Genomic DNA, 23,685 nt, shown 5'->3' on the forward strand with positions numbered 1-23,685 from the left:
CCCCCTTATGTTGCAATTTTCCAGAGAATGTGCAATACTAAATGTGAGAACATTTTTGTTTCTGACTACACATACCATGTCATGAGACAATTTGATGTCAAATCATTGTACCCTTTTCGGGACAACGGAACTCATTTTCTAGGCTTCTTATGGAGCCAGACCCTGTGGTCTAGTGAAGGCAACATTGTTGTTCATCTGTAGAAAGTTGTGAAATCCCTCACCCTATGGGAGGGGTGGAGGCAAAATTGGTCATCACTGAGTTTGTGTAACACAGGAAGTTGTGAATTACAAAATTGTTCAACAAAAACATCAGAGATCGAATTGTGCAGGGTCAACCGCAACAAACTCAAACCGAGCCATGCATACTTACCTGTATTTGAGTGACTTATATACCAACATTTTTATTTCTTATTTTCAGCACAGGTGTAGGAAAAATCATGAACCAAAATGTTATTTATTTTCTAATCTAACATTTTTTTTTTACAAATGTGACCATGTTCTTTTAAACAAACAGTGACATTAAACATTGTTATGTTAAAAAAAAGAAAAAAGAAAAAAAGCTTTTGCGCACAAATCAGAAAATACATTGTACATTTTACTAAACCGTGAGTTTCTGTGGCAAAGCCCGACCGAGGAAATTGCACTGGTTTTATTTTTAGATCAGTGGGAAATTTTCAAGAACAGACGCTTGCATTACGCGGACTACTACTTTTGGAGTGCCGCGGTGGTGAAGCCACAGAAATCGGTCATTGGCCGTGGCGCCGAGCAGTGCGCGCGGGGACCGGGACGATATTAGGGAGATTCAAAGGACAGCACGTTTCGTTTTGCAGCTCGTTTCGTTTGGTGAATGAGTCACCCCGCGAAACGGAACGTGAAACGAGACGGCATAGGCCGCAGACAAGATTTAGATGTATTCACGTTTCGTTTCGGAATGAAGGAAGGGCGATAAATCTTCAAGTGAAATTATCACGTCTGTCCTCGATCAGAATGGAAAAAAAACACCCTAGGAGGTGGTCCAGAATCGGGCATACTTTGATTATTTTCAGTCCAAATAAATCACACAGACTTTGTTTATACAAAATCACATACGAAGCCAGAATAAAAATTCGATGCGATGACCTACTTCTGCTTCGCCATTTGCTTTCTTCACCATGAAGTTGGATAAATCAGCACCCTTCAAAATATTTCAGTTCACAACAGTTGTCTACCTCCAATGAACACATTCTCAGCGCTGAAAGACTGTGAAAGGGTTGATGAATCTAGCAATGCATAAAATGGCCAACAAATAAAACTGTTAGTGTGCAAAAATACTCACAAAAGTTGACGAAATATTGTTCGTTTTTTGGGGGTGGAAAACGTGACTGCGTTTTGACGTTCCACGTTCCGTTTTAGTTGACCTTCACCTTTCCAGCGAGAGACCCCCGAAATGATGACGTTTACCACAACTTCAAAACGAAACGTCCCGACGTTTCGTTTATTAAATCTCCCTAGTGTGCGGATCTTTTCTTTTGTTGGGAATTCCCGAACCGTCTCGGTGCAGCGCACTGATCTAAACTGAATAGTGGATTATTTTTAGATCACTGCATGCTACAGGAGTACGGGAGACAACTCCAACTGACTAAATTTGTCGTCTGCTTTTGTTTTCGATACGAGACGAAGCACTGACTTATGCCGCTGAAAAAAACTGAAATCAGCATTAGATCAAACCGATCAACTTTTATCCAAATCATGCAGTTTGTAATCAAAGTAAGAGCTCTGAAGTTCATGTTGATTTCTTTTTTGTGGTTTCTTTGAAAGTGAAACTAAACAAATACAACATTATACGCACACTGTGTTGAAGTATTTACTATTATTATGTGTGTGTTCTACAGCGCCCGTGCGTGGGTGTGTGTGTGTGTGTGTTCGTGTGGGCGCATGACTTTGGGGTTCACATGGTTTGTTTGTTTGTTTCAGACCCACACCCATATACACACATTTCACATTTAAACCATTTGTCGGCCCCCTGTCGATATTTATCGACTAAGTTCCTTTGTGTTGCATTGTTGTGCAAGATGACTGAGTGTGTGCAAGAAACCACTTTGACCATTCACCTAAAAATTACATGAAGGAACGTCTGGGAACCTGCTGATTTGAATCAGCAAATTTTCTTTATCATTATGTCTACTTACATCGGAGTACAACATTCGGATTAAGCAAAGCAAAGCCCACGACCAGCTGAGTGTCTCGCGACTGGGGTGGGCTGTGATTGACCGTTGACCTCACCCCGGCATTGAAACAACAGAAGTGGACGGAGGGGGTTATGACAAAGCAACTCTCCCGCTGAGAGGGACAGTTAGACACCGACCAGGCATGAAAACTAAAAAAAATAAATAAATACTGAAAACAAAATTCAAAGGCGCGTAGCGCCAAGTTTCGCAGGCGCGAAGCGCCAAGACTTCTAGGGGGGTCCGGGGGCATGCCCCCCCGGAATTTTTTTTTTCAAGGGTGCAATTTGGTGCAATCTGGGGCTATCTGAGCCTTAAAATTGGATTCAAACATTGCCCCAAAACTATTTTACTATAACTATGACTAGGAAAAAAAAAAAAAAAAGGAAAAATACGGAAAATAAAAAAAAATACGGTTTATTTTTTTCAAAAATACGGAAAATACGGAGAATTTTCATGCCTGACCGACACTTGTTACCTTTTTGTATCAGTGAACGAGCGCGGGCAGCCTCTACTGGAAGCGCTCTGGAGATAATGATAGGGTTTACTCTGTCGAGTCTTCATATCGAACCATTATTCTTGCGTGCTCCGCCGCTGGTGTTATGCATTATGTCTAGGTTTCACAAGAATTCCTTGTTTTGGTCACCGACACACTGAACATTTCTGTACGCAAAGAACTGTCACCATTGCATTTATTTTGCTCTTTTTCTCATTTTGTTCATGTTGTTTGAACACCGTGTTAACTATTTACAGGAACTTCGTAACTTGTTACTAAAACTAAAAGTTCCGCAGCAGAATCGTCACTGCATATGACATTTTGTTATTTCTTGTAATGTTTTTAATTGTTACTCGTTCTTCTCACTCTCTTCGTGTTGTTTTTACACTTTGCAAATAGTTGTGTTTGTGTGTGCTGTAAGTTCCTCACGAAACACATTTTCCGCCACTCTGCATTTGACATAATTTTAAAAATGTCGGGTCTTCTTTGTTTGAATTCTTCGCACTCTGTTCATATACATGTTATTCTGTATGTCTTCTTTGCAATAAAATGGGTATCTTTTACTCAAAGTTTCTCAACAGGGAGATCTTGCAGTGTATTTCGTACTTTCGTACAGTATTCTTTGTTAGCTCATTTGTGGTCTTTTGCTCAAAGTTCTTCAACAGGGAGATCCAGCCCCATTGCATTTGACAATTTTCAATCTTTATTCGTCTGTTTATTTTTTGTTCGACTAATAACTTCATTGTTCTTCATTGCAAAACGTTGGGTGATCTTTTACTGCCTGCAGTGATGACCATATTACCAAGAAAATTACATGGTAATTTGCATCAAGATTGCAGTATAATTATTTCAGCCGGCCAATGATTGACAGTGCACTGCATCAGATCTGCTCTCATTGCTTTACTTATCATTGCAAGGCTCAGAACAATTCATGGGAGCAGTGAGCTGTTTTATGCTATGACATAACTGAACCCAAGTGACCTGGATACCATTTTATTTTAAGGAACATCGCTTTGATGGTTTTATGTTATGTGCAGATTGCTCATTGTCATAATACATTAGTTGGGTGGCTGCTTCATCCGAGTCACCTTGTGTTACATGTTACTGTGATTATGTGTGGATTGGTGCTTCCTCCTTTTTTAGTCACTTTTCTTCCACTGATGATACCGTGATTGAAGTTGCATTGCTGCTCCCACCTTTGATTCCCGTTTCAGTCGTTCATTTTTCTGTATATGAGTGGATTGGGGTAATTCAAATGACATAGTATACATTAATCAACACTAGACAATCAATGCCTTCAATACAGCAATTGCAGGCAGGATCAGGACATTTCCCATGGATGAATGCGTTCATATCATTGATTAAATTCGCGCATATTGCGCAAGTGAAACTTTACAACGAAGGGGTTATTTTTTCAGTCATTTGAATTTAACAAATATTTTGATAGCTGTTGTGCATGAACTTTAGTTCGTCCACGACCATTCTACAAAGTTTCGAGTCTATAGGTAAAATGGTCGGACATTTACCTTTTCTCCAAAACTGAGGTGTTATCAAATTACACCTCCGAAATTGTCAAAGGCGCGGAAGCTTTCCTGAATAGGCATGGCCTTGAACCCAGCTCTGACTGCTTTCTTCAGGTCACCAATGATCTAGGGGATGAGGCGTGTGTTTGTGCATACTCTAAAAATACGACTATGGCTGCACCATTGGAACCCCTTTCATGACCGTGCCTAAACATGGCAAAATACGGTATAAAGGAGTTAGTTTGATTTTACGTTGGAACGTTCTTTTATGCGGAGTTCCATTCTACGTTTTCAAAGTCGCACACACAACTAATCCCCCCTCCCCCCCCCCCCCCCCCTTATGTTCTACAACATGTTTTGGCCCTGTTGATCTCTGATCAACCCTTTTTTTTTTTTTTTTTTTTTGTGTGACCTCAGTTGCATGCAGGCTGCTGCAACCCTTCTTTTTTTTATTTTTTATTTTTTATTTATTTTTATTTTTTGGGCGGGGAGCATCCTTCTTCATGGGTCTTTTTCTTTTTTATTTTTTCTACTTCTTTCCGCTTATCCTTAATACCTAGCCTGGACATGTATTCATATGATGGACACTCTTTACTACAGTTACTCTAACGTTACAGCTATTTCATTCACCTTTGCTATGTCTAGTAGTTTGTGCGTTTGTTTGCGTGTATGTGTGTGTGTGTGTGTGTGTGAGTGCGTGTGTGTGTGTGTGTGTGTGTGTGTGTGTGTGTGTGTGTTGTTGTTGTTGTTGTTCCCATATTTCTGTTAAGTAATATCATTTTCAGCGGGACAATACATAACAAGTTAATTAATCCAACGCTCGATGGACAAAGGCGAGAATTTACAAATTACCAATTACAGTACTAGTTTTCAGCACAGCATCATACGGCGCATATATGAATAACTTTACACTAACAGCACTATACTACTATTTATCTATATTCTTATACACAGTTCAATTTTACTAGAGATTTCGAAGTCGAGCTTGGTTCTGAAATAAGACCTTCATGTTAGTTTTTGGATTTCCGTACTTAAACTGGCTTATGCACATTTTCGATATCAATATAAGGTGATTAATTATGAAGGTTTTCTCTCTGGGGATATCACGTGTGAAATACCCAAAAAGAGCCTCTTCGCAGCTTAACTTTATATTTTTGCCTGTACATTTAAATATGTACCCTTGACATTCCTGCCACATGGGTTGCACTGCTCTACACTGCCAGAAAAAGTGCTCGATGAAGTCGGTTTCGTTACAATACTGACAGAGATTTGTTTGACGAATTCCCATCTTATGTAGCAAAATGTTGGTGGGATATATATTGTGTAAAATTTTCCAATGCAATAGACGAAGACGGGTTTCTGTCGAGCATTCGTTAGCTAATCCCAGCGAAGCTGGAGGTATCCCGTGAACTATATAAGTATAAGTTACAGCTCCGTCCATCCATGGTATCGCCTGATATTTTGTCGAGACTGGGTCAATGAATATGATGACGTCACTCGAGGCTCTGCCGAGAGTGACGTCATTATATTCTTTCACCCCGTCGAGACAAAATATCACGCGATACCATGGATGGACGGAGGTGTAACGTATATATGGCATGACCAAAGTAAAGAGAATTTGTCATGGGATGTGGAAACAAATCATTGGAAATTCACCATGGGCAATCAACCCAAGCCTAGAAGTTGTTGAACTATATTTTGTTTCAGTCTTGGCAAGGCCTGTTTTGTCCAGTTCCGGAAAAGACATCATGAATTCATTCACCCTGCCGAGACGAAAAAAACCAATTCCATGGATGAAAACGTATAAGCTTATTATCCCGTGACGCATCAAAGCTAAATTTTGTTTTGAAATGTCTTCACAACGTACAGATAACTTATAACGACATAATCGCCTTCACAAGACAGGAAAAACGCACACTTTGTTTTTCGTCTGCTACAAATCTAGTCTTGTTGGTTGACGGAGAGAATAAAGCTTCAACCGTACCTTCATCAACAGGAATAAATGCTCAATCCGCTGTCAGTTCGCAACTGAACCTTGTTTTATTTCTTTAACTTTTTGGTTAACATTGAAACGGCAATCCAAAAGAGTGTTTCAGCTGTTTCAGGACACAGGCTCACGCTGCCAAGCCGGGTGACACTGGAATACGCCGCGTCACCGCATGACGTCAAACGCATCAGCTGTTCGCAGTGAGTATCTCCAGAAAATCGCCTCCAACTTCTTCCAAATAACATATCATAAAATTGCTGTTGTCTTCACTTTAGCATAAGGTGCTATAGTATCCTGGAATCGATTCATTTTGTTCCTCGGACGCATGTGTGGACGTAGATATAAGATTATTCACAGTTCTCAAGCGTATTCTGTTTAAATCTAGGTTTTCCACGATTCTCATGGAAAATCAAGCTCACGAACTAAGCTGCAGACAATCGGAGAACGTTCGATGGTCATTTATTGATAGTTCAGTCACTTGTTGAGACGTATAGTGCTGTAGTTTGATTACACTGCATGAATTTCTGAAGTCACCCAAGTTTTTGTCGGGTGTGCGCCGGATCCTTTTTTATTTTTTCATGGGTGTGTGCCGCGTCACCGATCGGGTGAGCGCCGCGTCAAGAACTTCAAAATAATATAGTTGGGTCTCTCTGTGTCTGTCGGTCTGTGTGTGGCAGTTTGATGCGAAAAACAGCTCTCCACAGAAATATGACTTAGCTGGATGTTTTTTGTCACTTTTATGCAAGATCAAGAGAACATAACACAGCAGTTGTGTGTTTTCCAGTAATTGTGGACAGACTCAACTCAAAACTCTCTCTCTCTCTCTCTCTCTCTCTCTCTCTCTCTCTCTCTCTCTCTCTCTCTCTCTCTCTCTCTCTTTGTTCATTCTATAAATCCCCAAAAGATAAATAGAGAATACTACATGGCTTGCTGTGTCGTACCAGATTTACACGAGTTGTTTTTTTAAATATTGAACTGCGAGCGAAAGCGAGCTGTTCACTATTTGAAAAAGCAACGAGTGTAAATCTGGTACAGAACAGCAAGCCATGTAGTATTCTGTTTATCCTACATACTGTACTTACGTGTATTTTACTGAAAACGTCCCGCAGTCGAGGCAGCTAACTTGAAGACGCTTGTTTTAGAACCTCGATCTTTTCTAAAGCCTCGTGCAATCTATTACGTCAAAGCAAAGAAACGTCACTCTGAAAGTGTGGCGTGACGTGTTAGTTCTAAAGATTCATCGAGGGTAATTAGCGAGCGCAATTTGTGTTTCTATAATGACGTTTGTCTCGGTGACTTTGGCATCATAAGCAGTGGAAAAACAGGTCCCTGCCAGACTTGCTTGACATGACCTCATTTACATGATATACACACGTGTGATTTGAACGATTATTATCTCACGGGTGTCTCTCTCACGTATGTAGGATAACATCTTTTTCTTTCTTGTTTCAGCATATCTGGTCATGGATTTTCGCTGTGCTCACTGTTTCCAGGATTTCTTTTAGCTATTTCAGCATTTACTCTTTTAAAACTTAAAGGCATATGTACGCGCTCCCGTGTTTACAAAGTGTAGTTTGCCCATAATCGATGTCAAACGCACCATAAGACCATATAATGACGATATGTCACCATGCGCGGACCATAATACATGCATTACAGCTTGTTCTAGCCTCTGAAAAAATGAGGATGTCAACAAAGCCGCGGTGTTAGCTCCCTTGCATCAACGTTACATGTGTTGCCAAATCTATAAATAGGACGATCCAGATCAAAATGAAAATTAACATATCTCAACATTGAAGGGGTCCTAGACCACAATATTTTGCAGGGAACTTAATTTAGCATGTCTCCAGCTGTTGGTAAAGCAATTAGCGTGTATAGTCATCGAGTACATATGCCTTTAAGTCCCCCTCCCCACCAACAAAGGAATAATGTTCTCAGATTAATACAGATTGTCTTCCTTGTTGACAAAGAAATAAAATAAACAAAAGAAATCACAGCAATCGCAATCTAACTGAAATCTTTGCAGTTAGTCTTCTTTGCATACATTCACTGTTTTTTTTGTCATGGGACATCTCCCCTTCTCATGGCGCTTCTGTCCCTGGAGAAACTTGAACTTTCTGTGACACGTGGAGCACTCGAACTGGGGTTCCTTGTCATGTGAATGCATGTGCTGATGAAGCAGGTGTGTAGAATGAAATGTTTTGTCGCAGGTGCTACAGTTATGAGCTGCTCTCGGGGCATTCAGACACACATGTCTGGTGAGATTCCGTCTGTTTTGGAATGACTTGTTGCATTTTTCGCAAAGGTGAGGCTTGACACCGCTGTGAGCACTGATGTGACTGTGAAAGTCAGATCTATTCATAAACGTTTTGGCACAATGTTGGCAGGAGTACCTTGGCCCTTGCGCAAAATCATGTTTCATGCGTCTGTGTTCTTTAAGACTGGACATTCGTGAAAAGATTTTTCCACAATCTTGGCAAAGTTCCCGAACTCGGGTTTTCTTTGCCGGCGTTGACGTCATGACTGGGAGGCCTATAGCCTCACTTAGATCTTGAAGTGGTTGCGTTTGAACAGTTTCTTCAGTACTTACATCCAAGAAGCTATCAAGGGTGACAGCGGACAATTCCATCTGTAATGAAATGGAAAAGACACATACACGGATCAGTCCATGTACTTCCTGAGTTCAGCTTGTATCAAAAAGTACGCAATACCACCATTAAACGATAAACTATGGCCAAGTAGAAACGAAAGTTGTTGACGCGGCGCACACCCATGGCAAAGCTAAAAGTGATCGGGCAGACACCCGGCGAGTGACGCGGCGTACACCCGTGAAATCTTTCGGTGACCAAATGAATTCACGAACTGTGATCAAAGTATACCAACTTGAATAACAAAAAGTGACGTGCGTATCACGAAATGGCCTTTAATTACTCTCCAGGTATCTGCAGCTTTGTCCGTGAGGTTATTTTTCCATACGAACTGAGGAATGCCTAAATTTACACTGAATATGCTTGAAAAGTGTACATAATCTTACTTCGAGGGCCACGCATATGTCAGAGGAACAAAATGAATCGATTCCAGGATACTATAGCACCTTATGCTAAAGTGAAGACAACAGCAATGTTATGATATGTTATTTGGAAGAAGTTAGAGGCGATTTTCTGGAGATACTCACTGCGAACAGCTGATGTATTTGACGTCATGCGGTGACGCGGCGTATTCCAGTGTCACCCGGCTTGGCAGCGTGAGGCTTAGCTCCTTCTTTTGAGTTGCTTTTCAGTCTAAAATGACACCGGAAGCGAACAAATTGTCGCGTATACTGTCGTCACAAAAAGACGTCATGACAAAGTTACACGCAAAGCGGAAGAGACTTTGACGTCATTTACTTTTGTTCGGAATTTTCCGTCTGTTCCCAGCTTGTCAGTGAAGACCTGACGTGAGTAAGCTTACCCTTTGCAGCTGTGAAATAATCAGTCTTGTGTCTCGGTCGTGTAGGTACAGAGTTTGCTTCTGCAATCATTGTGTTCGTGTTGATGACGGCTTCATAAGATTTCCATTTTCTTGTTTCTGCGGCTGCGTAAGTTATTTTGCCTAGGTCATGGCCGAACTTTAGGCCTACGGAGAAATATCGCTGGATATTTTCTCCCTAGATTAACAGAGACAAAGAAGGGAAGTCATGCTGTATGTATAAGTTACAGCTCCGTCCATCCATGGTATCGCCTGATATTAGGTAGTCAAAAGCCTCTTTCCCGAGTTGTCCCAAAGCCGGTGTTATCCCGTTTTGCTAAAGATTCACAAATGATTTCTGGTGTAATTACGTACCGCATGTAATAAAAAACTGAATGAAACAAAAGTTTGAAGTCTTATCTTGGTTTCTGTGGTGATGGTTGTTTGTATTTGTTGAGCTAGAACAGATAACAACTCTCAAACCGAAGGCCCCGTGACCACCGGATGCCATTACGTCACGCTCTGTGGCATGTCAGGCCTGACAGTGTGCTCACACAATCTCAGAGTGCTTCGCGTTGTTTCATCGGTTGACCTAGAAATGATAACCAATTAAAAGCTTTGTTTCTCAGCTTCATTAACATGTAACAGTAAGCGGGATCGGACGTTGGCGAGAAAACGTGCAAAGCAAATGAAATATATGATATAATTTTTTGGAAGTTTTGCGATTTACAATCGATTTCAAAAGGATATTATCAGAAAGAAGAAGTATTCGACTAATTAATGCGGTATTTTTCTTGCCTAAACGTTATTTGTACGCCGAGCACTTTACGGGAGAAAAACGTAAACAAAGCCGTCTGTGCAACCCAGTCACCCTGAGCCGTGATGGCCGAAGCTTGTTCACGGCCCTGTCGAGCGACTGAAGACATCGCTGATTCTCGGCCTCGTCCATGCGAATCATGGAATCTCAAAGCTCTTGTTGGTGAGTACAGTTCTTAAGAATCCTGATTCATATTGTTTTTATCAGTTATAAATAAAATCTGTGCGGATACATGCTAGTAATGCCGATCGCATGTGCAGAGATCGGTCGTCCATTGATGGTGTTCATGTGTGTAAAATGGTAGCTGTGGTTCTCAACAGATTTAATTAAATGTACGTTTCAAATGAAGGATTGTTGAATGGGCAACTTTGACTGGGCTTTTAAATTCATGGTTTCTGAAGGTTTTGTGGTTGTAGCACCTAAATATAAGTGGAAAATCATGAAAAAACGAGGTCACGTGACCCGTGGCAAAATCAGCGGTTTTGTGTCGTCTGCTCGATGTCGTTTCAAGGTGTGCTTTGCATGCTGCAACGTTCTCCGGTATTTCGGGTTACAGTTGAGAATTGCCTTTGGCTTCCTTATAAAGAAACGATACCATTACATCAGTTATAACTAACAAGAGGCGAAGCCTTCAAGGCTCCCGTAAGAAATCGACACACAGTAACACAAACTCAATCACTCCGTCACACATACACACACACACACAGTAAGCATAGACACAGTGCAAGAGTGGGAGACGCTAGATCTAGATCTGTCTGTCTGTAGCCTACTCTGCCGTGTGCTGAAACCGAGTAAGTCCACTGACGCTTCTTCCGAGAAAAACGACTTTTACTGTTTGATAAAATGTCTCAAAAGTGATGATTATCTAGATCAAACCACCGAGATAATAAGATAGATAGCATTAATTTACGTTTAAAACCCGATTTTCATAATAATCTGATGGATGGTTTTGGTTTTGTTGGGCATTTTGTGGACTTACTTGGTTTTACCACTTTCCCCCCAATATCAGATCTAACAAAAAATGCGCAGATCTAAGCAAGCGGACTTACTTGGTTTTACCAGAATATTTGGAAGAAGAAGTGTTGTCAAGAGAAATGACAAAACAGTGAAAATAACACTACGAATTTGCACAAGATGGAAAGAGAGAGAGAGAGAGAGAGAGAGAGAGAGAGAGAGAGAGGGGGGGGGGAGACCAGACAGGGAGTGAGAGCGAGTGAGAGAGAGGAGAGAATGAGAGAGAGGAGACACAGCGGGGGGGGGGGGGGGGGGGGGGAGGGAGCGGGATGGAGGGAGAGAGAGAGAAATAAAGGGAGGGAGGGAGATAGAGAGATGGAAAGAGGGGTGGAGAGAGGGAGAAAGAGAGGGAGGGTAAGGGGGGGGGAGAGCTATGGAGAGATAGATAAATGGGGAGGAAGAGGGAGGGATGGAAAGAAATAGTGGGATGGAGGGAGAGAGAGGAGGGAGGGAGTGAGAGAAGGGGAGGGAGGGAGATAGGGAGGGAGGAAGAAGAGGGGGGGGAGAGGAAGTGTGGGAGGGAGGGAGGGAAAGAAAGAGATAGTGGGATAGAGGGAGAGAGAGAGAGGAGGGAGGGAGTAAGAGAGGGGGAGGGAGATAAGGGGGGAGGAAGAGAGTAGGAGGGAGAGAGAGGGGGAGGGAGGGAGAGAAAGAGAGTGGGATGGAGGGACAGAGGGGAGGGAGAGAGAGGGAAGGATGGAGGTAGAGAAAAGTCGATTGTTGGCGGTAGGGAGAGAGGGATGAGGGAAGAGAGCCACTCAAGATTGAGAGTGTTGCTGCAGATCCGGATGACCTCCGACTTGTAGCTGTGGTGTGTGCTGTTGCCCTGGTCTTCGTCCGAATCACCGGTCCATACTTGGAGCTTCTCCAAAGTGAAGTCAAGTACACAGAGTTCCACAAGTATATATTCAGCTCATTATCCACAGGATGGACAAGCAAGTTGCAGAATATCCAGCCTATTCTTCAGCTTTTTTCTGTTTTCTTTTCATATTAACAAACTGACATTTTTCTCTGACACTTCAAGGGTTAATTTTGTACGAATGAATTCAAAAATATCTGCGTATACCAGAGTAATTTGCAACTCTAGCTGAACTTTATATTCAAGAACAAAGAAATGTAAGGAAAGAATTCTGTGATTCAGTGTTTGGTTATAGCACGAGCAATATATATTGTATTAATTGCTGAATTTTTGTAAGTATTTTATTGATGCATTATTCCAGCATTCTCCTGGACCCTCACTTTCTGGGCATCTTTGATGGGGAATTCGAACTGCAAGGAGACAAAGCAGCCCTGAAGGACAGTATCTACAACTTTGCCAGTCAGCACATCGAAGCAGTCCAGTGTACTCTACGGCAGCTGATGCCAGACATGTGCAGTGTATTGCGCAGGCAGTTGAATGACTTTCTGGAAGACGGTGTGTATGGTGGACAACCAGTTCCCTTCCCAGATGTCCTCAACCACTGCCCACTGACAAATCTGCTCGGTGAAAACATTTTCGGTGACCTGGGCTATGACATTAACAAGCGGCGCAATGCATCTGTCCACCAGAGGTCGTCAACAAATATGCTGAGCCACAACAGGACAACACTGTGGTTGAAGAAGAAACTGGAGACCCAGTCAAGCCATCTTCTTGCCTTCGCTCGAAGAAAAGGGAAGTCTTTGCGACACCACAACCGCCAACAAGAGAAAGCGGTGTTGCTGCGACTGAGGCAGAGGCTCCTGGAAAACAAGGCAAAAAAGGCGGCAAAGGAGGCCAGACAGGCAGCAACCAAAACCGAGCTAATAAGAAAGATGACGGCTGTTGGTGGCCCCTGTGTCATTGCAGAAGATGTTGATGCTCTGGTGATACGACTGAGAAGAGAAAAGAAATCAACCCTCTTGAACGCATTGAAGGACCAAATTCGATACCAGAAAACAGTATTGAATCAGAAGGGCTGCCTTCGACTCACTGGTAGCATTGAGGACCTGACAGCCAGCCTCAAGGCTCATCTGGGCGGCACTAATCTTCCAGCTCCAGATGAAGATTAGATGGGTAGCCTTGAAAAATGAAAATTTTCAAACCTGTTTTATTTCTTTGTCTGTGTATATGTGTTTACAGATCTGTCGATGCTGATCATTTTGATGTAAAGTTCATGTTGGTAGGACAGTTAGAAGCTGAAATATATCCTTTTAAAGATTTAGACGTGTTTGAACGGTAAAATTGAACGATTTGCCCAAGTTTGGGTTCTTCAATTCAATTATTTCTTACCCGTAAATTTTGGGAAAAAAATTGAGCTAAAAGTCTTAGATATGGAGAGGTAATCTGTTCAAAATTAGCTTCATATTTCTTGTTTTGGGTTCACAGTGAGGCTCCAAAGTTGACGATTTTTTATTCTTGAAAAAAGTGAGTTTAAAAGGCCTACAATTGCACTTTTCAAATGTACATAACTACTAAACTAATTCACCTACAGAATACAAATTTACATCACTGTGCTCAGAATAAAAAGATCTACAAGACCATGGAAGTTATAACCTTTAATTCTGGAGTTTGAAAAATCACTTTTGAGTACCTACTGATATTTTGTCGAGACTGGGTCAATGAATATGATGACGTCACTCGAGGCTCTGCCGAGAGTGACGTCATTATATTCTTTCACCCCGTCGAGACAAAATATCACGCGATACCATGGATGGACGGAGCTGTAACGTATATATGGCATGACCAAAGTAAAGAGAATTTGTCATGGGATGATGTGGAAACAAATCATTTGAAAATTCACCATGGGCAATCAACCCAAGCCTAGAAGTTGTAGAACTATATTTTGTTTCAGTCTTGGCAAGGCCAGTTTTGTCCAGTTCCGGAAAAGACATCATGAATTCATTCACCCTGCCGAGACAAAAAAAAAAAAAATTCCATGGATGAAAACGTATAAGCTTATTATCCCGTGACGCATCAAAGCTAAATTTTGTTTTGAAATGTCATTACAACGTACAGATAACTTATAACGACATAATCGCCTTCACAAGACAGGAAAAACGCACACTTTGTTTTTCGTCTGCTACAAATCTAGTCTTGTTGGTTGACGGAGAGAATAATGCTTCAATCGTACCTTCATCAACAGGAATAAATGCTCAATCCGCTGTCAGTTCGCAACTGAACCTTGTTTTTTTCTTTAACTTTTTGGTTAACATTGAAACGGCAATCCAAAAGAGTGTTTCAGCTGTTTCAAGACACATGCTTAGCTCCTTCTTTTGAGTTGCTTTTCAGTCTAAAATGACACCGGAAGCGAACAAATTGTCGCGTATACTGTCGTCACAAAAAGACGTCATGACAAAGTTACACGCAAAGCGAAAGAGACTTTGACGTCATTTACTTTTGTTTGGAATTTTCCGTCTGTTCCTAGCTTGTCAGTGAAGACCTGACGTGAGTAAGCTTACCCTTTGCAGCTGTGAAATAATCAGTCATACAGCATGACTTCCCTTCTTTGTCTCTGTTAATCTAGGGAGAAAATATCCAGCGATATTTCTCCGTAGGCCTAAAGTTCGGCCATGACCTAGGCAAAATAACTTGCGCAGCCGCAGAAACAAGAAAATGGAAATCTTATGAAGCCGTCATCAACACGAACACAATGATTGCAGAAGCAAACTCTGTACCTACACGACCGAGACACAAGACTGATTATTTCACAGCTGCAAAGGGTAAGCTTACTCACGTCAGGTCTTCACTGACACGCTAGGAACAGACGGAAAATTCCAAACAAAAGTAAATGACGTCAAAGTCTCTTTCGCTTTGCGTGTAACTTTGTCATGACGTCTTTTTGTGACGACAGTATACGCGACAATTTGTTCGCTTCCGGTGTCATTTTAGACTGAAAAGCAACTCAAAAGAAGGAGCTAAGCCTGTGTCTTGAAACAGCTGAAACACTCTTTTGGATTGCCGTTTCAATGTTAACCAAAAAGTTTTAAAAAAAAAACCAAAAAAAAACCAAGGTTCAGTTGCGAACTGACAGCGGATTGAGCATTTATTCCTGTTGATGAAGGTACGATTGAAGCTTTGTCAACCAACAAGACTAGATTTGTAGCAGACGAAAAACAAAGTGTGCGTTTTTCCTGTCTTGTGAAGGCGATTATGTCGTTATAAGTTATCTGTACGTTGTAATGACATTTCAAAACAAAATTTAGCTTTGATGCGTCACGGGATAATAAGCTTATACGTTTTCATCCATGGAATTTTTTTTTCGTCTCGGCAGGGTGAATGAATTCATGATGTCTTTTCCGGGACTGGACAAAACTGGCCTTGCCAAGACTGAAACAAAATATAGTTCTACAACTTCTAGGCTTGGGTTGATTGCCCATGGTGAATTTCCAATGATTTGTTTCCACATCCCATGACAAATTCTCTTTACTTTGGTCATGCCATATATACGTTACAGCTCCGTCCATCCATGGTATCGCGTGATATTTTGTCTCGACGGGGTGAAAGAATATAATGACGTCACTCTCGGCAGAGCCTCGAGTGACGTCATCATATTCATTGACCCAGTCTCGACAAAATATCAGGCGATACCATGGATGGACGGAGCTGTAACTTATACATACAGCATGACTTCCCTTCTTTGTCTCTGTTAATCTAGGGAGAAAATATCCAGCGATATTTCTCCGTAGGCCTAAAGTTCGGCCATGACCTAGGCAAAATAACTTGCGCAGCCGCAGAAACAAGAAAATGGAAATCTTATGAAGCCGTCATCAACACGAACACAATGATTGCAGAAGCAAACTCTGTACCTACACGACCGAGACACAAGACTGATTATTTCACAGCTGCAAAGGGTAAGCTTACTCACGTCAGGTCTTCACTGACAAGCTAGGAACAGACGGAAACTTCCGAACAAAAGTAAATGACGTCAAAGTCTCTTTCTCTTTGCGTGTAACTTTGTCATGACGTCTTTTTGTGACGACAGTATACGCGACAATTTGTTCGCTTCCGGTGTCATTTTAGACTGAAAAGCAACTCAAAAGAAGGAGCTAAGCCTGTGTCTTGAAACAGCTGAAACACTCTTTTGGATTGCCGTTTCAATGTTAACCAAAAAGTTAAAGAAAAAAAACAAGGTTCAGTTGCGAACTGACAGCGGATTGAGCATTTATTCCTGTTGATGAAGGTACGGTTGAAGCTTTATTCTCTCCGTCAACCAACAAGACTAGATTTGTAGCAGACGAAAAACAAAGTGTGCGTTTTTCCTGTCTTGTGAAGGCGATTATGTCGTTATAAGTTATCTGTACGTTGTGAAGACATTTGAAAACAAAATTTAGCTTTGATGCGTCACGGGATATAAGCTTATACGTTTTCATCCATGGAATTGTTTTTTTCGTCTCGGCAGGGTGAATGAATTCATGATGTCTTTTCCGGAACTGGACAAAACTGGCCTTGCCAAGACTGAAACAAAATATAGTTCTACAACTTCTAGGCTTGGGTTGATTGCCCATGGTGAATTTCAAATGATTTGTTTCCACATCCCATGACAAATTCTCTTTATTTTGGTCATGCCATATATACGTTACAGCTCCGTCCATCCATGGTATCGCGGGATATTTTGTCTCGACGGGGTGAAAGAATATAATGACGTCACTCTCGGCAGAGCCTCGAGTGACGTCATCATATTCATTGACCCAGTCTCGACAAAATATCAGGCGATACCATGGATGGACGGAGCTGTAACTTATACATACATGATAAAGAAGGATTCTTTGTGCCCGAAAATGGGCCACAGTTGGAGATGGAAGTTCACCAAAAATTGGGACCATACTAACACAAATACGGTGGGTAAAATTGGCGCCCCCATTTTTTGAGCAAAAGGCCGCTTTGGACGGGTAGAAATTCCGTAGTTTCCAAGTCTATGGATAAAGCTCGCGTAAGAAGAATACGTCACGGTCGAAAGTCTTTGACGTCAATTAATGCATCATGACGTCATGCCTCCCTGTAGTCTTTCTCTCTCGCGCGGTGTGTGTACATGTGTTTGTGTTCATTTTGTGCACATGTGTTAGTGTTACTGTTTGTGTGTGTGTGTGTGTGTGTGTGTGTGTATTTGTGTGTGTGTGCGCACGCGTGCATGAGTCTGTACTCATTTGTGTGTGCGCACGCGTGCATGAGTCTGTACTCGTGTGTGTGTGAGTGTGTGTGTGTGTATTTGTGTGTGTGTGAGTGTGTGTGTGGTGTGTGTGTGTATTTGTGTGTGCGCACGCGTGCATGAGTCTGTACTCGTGTGTGTGTGAGTGTGTGGTGTGTGTGTGTGTATTTGTGTGTGGGTGTGGGTGTGTGTGTGCGCACGCGTGCATGAGTCTGTACTCGTGTGTGTGTGAGTGTGTGTGTGTGTGTATTTGTGTGTGTGTGCACGCGTGCATGAGTCTGTACTCGTGTGTGTGTGAGTGTGTGTGGGGTGTGTGTGTGTATGTGTGTGTGTGTGTGTGCGCACGCGTGCATGAGTCTGTACTCGTGTGTGTGTGAGTGTGTGTGTGGTGTGTGTGTGTGCATGTGTGTATGTGTGTGCGTGTATGTGTGTTTGTTTGTAAAGGTGTGTATGTCTGTCTGTCCATATGTGCGTATGGGTGTGTGTTTTGTGTGTATGAAGTTTTTGTGAGAGAGTGAGTGAGTGCGTGTGAGTGAGTGTGTGTATGTGTGCGTGTGTGACTTGGGGGTGTGTGTGTGTGTGAGTGTGTGAGTGGTGTGTGTGTGTGTGTGTGTGTGTGTGTGTGTTTGAGAGAGAGAGAGAGAGAGAGAGAGAGAGAGGTTTGTCTTTCGCTGGGGTATGCAGTGCCTTGGCGTTGCACATCTACAGGGTGACCCCAAAAAAAGAGTACCCAAACAAAACGTCATAAATTGAACAAAAATAAAGCAATCTTCATAAAATTTATTTACACACACAAGTAGCCTCTGCATCATTTGCACAAAATGTTTTAGCGTTCTAGCTTGTCTTTCAGGAAAGTTATGCTCATTCTACAGAACATGCTCCAAATGGCCTCCGCGCCGATTCAGGCAAACTTGAACTCGCCGCGCAAAGTTATCAATCACCCGCACACACTCCTGTTGCGAGATTCCGCGAATGGTTGTTGTGATGGCTCACTTGAGTTCTGCGATTGTCTGTGGGTTGTTCCTGTAGACGTTGTCTTTCAGGAACCCCCAAAGATAGAAATCTGGGGGATTTAAATCCGGGGGAGGCCATTTGGAGCATGTTCTGTAGAATGAGCATAACTTTCCTGAAAGACAAGCTAGAACGCTAACATTTTTTGTTGAAATCATGCAGAGGCTACTTGTGTGTGTAAATACATTTTATGAAGATTGCTTTATTTTTGTTCAATTTATGACGTTTTGTTTGGGTACTCTTTTTTTTGGGTCACCCTGTACTTAATTTCCAGTGTTTATCTTCTAATGTAATATTTAATTTGTTCGACCAAAATCCAGCTGAGCTTGGCTCCTTTATCTCATAATTTAACATTTTTAGGCGAATTTGGCGTGGAGATAATTGTATAAATGGCATATGATCAGACCGGGCCTGACCCGTATCACGCAATAATAGAGCTTTAATGGCAGTCTGTATTGCATTATATTCAAATAGGCGAGACTGTTTATATCCAGTTCGTTCACATATTTCCTCAAAAGAGCACATGTGGTTATCGTTAAAGACATCTTTAACAACGCATAATTTAGCCTTTATCCAGTCATTCATGTATAGCGTTTGCTTCCTGTACCTTATATTTGTATTATTCCATAAGGTTTGATTGCGTACACTTATCTGCTGTTCATTACTGCTTATTTCTTTGATCTTGTGTTTATTGTTTAGCCAGGTGATAAAAGCTTGTTTCCAGAAATATTGCTTTATGGAACCTAGTCCTTTAAAATGTTCTGCACTCACATTTGAGCGCAAACAGCATAGGCGTTCGCCCAGATTTAAAAAGGATGCTAATGGAATCTGTTGCCACTTTGCGTTACTTCCGTCCAGCAGCCTCATAATCCATGAAATTAGAAATGATGTTTGTACATCTTTGACATTAATCATTTTCAGACCTCCAAGATTTGTCTCTTGGCACATTACTTTTCCATTAACTTTTTCATACGCTCTTTTGTTTGAATATTTTTTCTTCCAGATAAATCGGAATAGAGATGAATTTAGCTTATTGAGGAAGTTTTCTGTGGCACATAGAGATTGCAGTACGTAAGTAAACTGTGACAACATTAATGTTTTGACTATACATATTTTCCCCATTATACTTAGGTTTCTTTTCGACCATGTTGCTATTAATGCATTTACTTTATGTAGTTTAGGTTCCCAGTTTTCTTCTAGGTTGGAGGCTGAGACAGAGTTGTTGAAATGAATTCCTAAGATTTTGATTTGTTTTTATCCAAATAATATTACATGGTCGGTCAGCAGAAAATGTATGTATACCAAGCCACATTGCTTCTGTCTTTTGATCATTCATTGCTAACCCTGAAAATTTTGAAAACTGAGTTATAAGATGTAATACGTTTCTTAGGTTTTTCTCATCTTGTAGGAAGAAACTAATGTCGTCAGCATACATAAGTAGTTTAAGAATTTCACCATGTCTATTAGAATTCCTTGGCATTTTAATCCCTTTAACATCTTGATCTGCACAGATTTTGATTGCTAACACTTCGAGGGCCAGAACAAAGGCTAATGGCGAAAATGGACATCCTTGTCTTATTCCAGCATCACATGGGAATGGACTCGAGATCCATCCCATGTAATTAATACTACTCTCTGTATTTTTTGTTAAAGTATCGACCCACCTAATAAAATATTTACCAAATCCGAACTTTTGGAACGCCCAGAGCATATATTCTTTAGAAATCGTGTCAAAAGCAGCTCTGTAATCTAGCGCCATTAAAAAACCTGGTTGATTACTGTTATTCATATATTCAATGACGTCATCGATCATTCTAATAACAGTGCTGGAATTTCTTTTTTTTTGGAAACCCAACTTGATCTTCACTTATTAAGTTATTGATGACTTGATTTAATCTGTTTGCAAGGCATTTCGCTAATAGTTTATAATCGGTGTTTGTTACAGATATAGGACGCCAGTTATTTAGGTGCTCTCGTTTCAACCCCTTTCCTTTGTGTATCAGTGTGATTGCTGCTCGCTTCTGGGATACAGATAGTTCCCCTTTTTCAAAGGCTGACCAAAAAGAGGATAATAACATTTTGTTTATATTACTCCAAAAGAACTTTATGAAATTGGTTGTTATTCCATCCAATCCTGGAGCAGAATTACTTCGCATTCCCTTAAGTGCAAAAAGGAGTTCTTTTTCTGTAATTTCTTGATCAATACTGCCCTTTTGCTCTTCTGATAATTTTGGAATGTCAGTATTTTTTAAAAATTCGTCCCCAAGAAGGTTATTAAAATTGGTGTTTTTAGTGTATCTGTAAGAAAGAAGCGGGTTTGTTCCTTTAATATTTCAGACTGACTTGTAATAAATTCATTCTCTGTTATTTCTATTCTATCTAGTATCTTGTTTTTTGCGTGAGCTTTCTCTAAGTTTAGGAAATAACGCGTGTTTTTCTCACCCTCCTCAATGAATTTTATCCTAGATCTAATTTGTGCCCCTTTAGCTTCTTGTATTGTAAATATTTCTAGCTCCTGCTTTATGTGCTCTCGCTTAGTCACCAATATGGCGTTACTGGGGTCCAGAGCCAAAAGTCTGTCTGTTTCATTCAACTGCTGTTGTAAAAGGGTGTGTTTGTTTATACTGAGAGTTTTCTTTTCTCTAGAATACGATATACACATCTCTCTTATTTTAATTTTACATATATCCCATCTTATTTGTGCATCTTCATTACTTGATTCTTCTTCATATTCCCGCAGTGGGGCACTGCGGTTATGAAATTAAAGGCCCCTCCTGTTTTTGTAACCACAGGAGCTTTCTAGTTTGCTGTTAGGTAGATTTTTGGTTCCTCTTTCCTGTCATGCTCTCTTTTTCTTCATGAATTCTTTTCTTTTTTCTGCCTTCTTGCTCATTCACCTGTATGTTTTCCAAAAATCTCTTCTCTTGCCGCTTGTCTCGCGATTCATGTATAGTTTAATCTGTTAGTGTTCTGATGTAAGTCCAGCAGTAGATAGGTTAAGCCTATTTTAACATACTGGAAACTGGTAATCTTCCAGTAGGTATTAATTTAGTTTTACTAAAGCCTGCTGGGACACAAGTAATGGGTTAGTGCATTTGTAAACAGGAATCGCTTGACAAGTGGCCCCCTTCATCCCCTCCTTCCTCGTCCTGATATGGCTCTGCGTAGTCGGCTGGACGTTAAGCAACAAATAAACAAACAAACAAACAAACAAAAATCTTCTTCATATTTTTTAAGAAATATATTGATGTTGTCAACTAATGCTTTATCGTGCAGTAGGCTATCATTAAACTTCCAGTATGATGGACCACGCAACACGTGCGTTACTTTGTAGGTCAAGATGACCTGTCGGTGATCTGAATGAGCCACTGACTGTATAATACAGTCGCTGGCGTGGTCGACCACTCCACTAGAGGCTAAAATGTAATCAAGTCTTCTTGCTATAAATGGGTTCTTGCGACTCCACGTAAATTCTTTGCAGTCTGGGTTATAGAGTCTCCACATATCATCCAGCTGACAGTCACTCAAAAGACGTTTAAAATTGTCTATAGCTTTCTGTGCATGATCATCACCACAAATTACATCAAGTGAATTTGACAGAACACAATTGAAATCTCCACATACAATAACGTCATCTGTTTCAATAGTTTCAATGTGGGTACTTAATTTTTTAAGAAAAAGTTCTTTCTCATTCACTATTGTTGGGGAATACACATTGATTACATTCAGTTTCTTATCATCTATCTGAATTTCTACACCTAGCATTCGGTCTGTTTTAAACACACATTTTACATCATGTTGAAAGTTCTTATTCACTAAAACTAGCTTCCCGCAGTGGGGCACTGCGGTTATGAAATTAAAGGCCCCTCCTGTTTTGGGAACCGCAGGAGCTTTCTAGTTTGCTGTTAGGTAGATTTTTGTTTTGGTTCCTCTTTCCTGTCATGCTCTCTTTTTCTTCATGAATTCTTTTCTTTTTTCTGCCTTCTTGCTCATTCACCTGTATTTTTTCCAAAAATCTCTTCTCTTGCCGCTTGTCTCGCGATTCATGTATAGTTTAATCTGTTAGTGTTCTGATGTAAGTCCAGCAGTAGATAGGTTAAGCCTATTTTAACATACTGGAAACTGGTAATCTTCCAGTAGGTATTAATTTAGTTTTACTAAAGCCTGCTGGGACACAAGTAATGGGTTAGTGCATTTGTAAACAGGAATCGCTTGACAAGTGGCCCCCTTCATCCCCCCCTTCCTCGTCCTGATATGGCTCTGCGTAGTCGGCTGGACGTTAAGCAACAAATAAACAAACAAACAAACAAACAAACTAAAACTAGCTGACCCATACTGTGGTTGGAGACAGTGGAATAAAACATCTTCCCTCCCCATTCTTTTTCCCATAGTTCCTTAACGTCGTCAGTGATATAAGACTCTTGTACGCATATTATATCTGTTTTTTCTTTCTTTTTGTTATTGAAAAACGTTTTTCTTTTTATCGCATTTCTCAATCCGTGTATGTTAACAGAACATATTTTGATAGTATCCATATTAATTCATATTAATCAATCAAAAGTTACATATATGGTAAAATCGGTGTGAGTACTCGTAAGTCCGTGGGGCAGGCCAGTCCGTTAACCGCAAGTAACCAAGGATGAGACAAAAGGGACTAGAAAGAATTTACCCGATGCTACCCAGCATGTCGTAAGAGGCGACTAACGGTTCTGTTTCTTCTCTTCTTTTGTCTTATTTCTGCCTTACCAGTCCTTTCACCTATATTTCCTTCCAAGAAAACTCTCCCTACTATTCCCTGCAGTTTTCCAATTCTTTTCTTGTCTTATTTCTACCTGACTGGATCCATCACCTTTATTTCACTTACCAAAAGTCTTCTTTTCTACATCCTTATTTCTCTGCACCCCGCATGTCGTATGAGGCGACTAACGGATTCTGTTTCTCCGTTAACCCTTGTTAAGTGGTTCTTGTATAGAATATAGTCAATGTTTGTAAAGATTTTAGTCAAGCAGTATGTAAGAAATGTTTAGTCCTTTGTACTGGAAACTTGCATTCTCCCAGTAAGGTCATATATTGTATTACGTT

General features: G+C 40.9%; 1 protein-coding gene across 1 annotated transcript in view; it reads left to right on the forward strand.

Moving 5' to 3' along the window:
* The window catches only part of LOC138971527 (prestin-like), a 41,711-nt gene that overhangs the window by 16,094 nt on the left and 1,932 nt on the right, over positions 1-23,685 (forward strand). The gene's annotated exons all lie outside the window — the stretch shown is intronic.

This window comes from Littorina saxatilis, linkage group LG7, assembly GCF_037325665.1.
Source record: "Littorina saxatilis isolate snail1 linkage group LG7, US_GU_Lsax_2.0, whole genome shotgun sequence".
NCBI lineage: Eukaryota > Metazoa > Mollusca > Gastropoda > Littorinimorpha > Littorinidae > Littorina > Littorina saxatilis.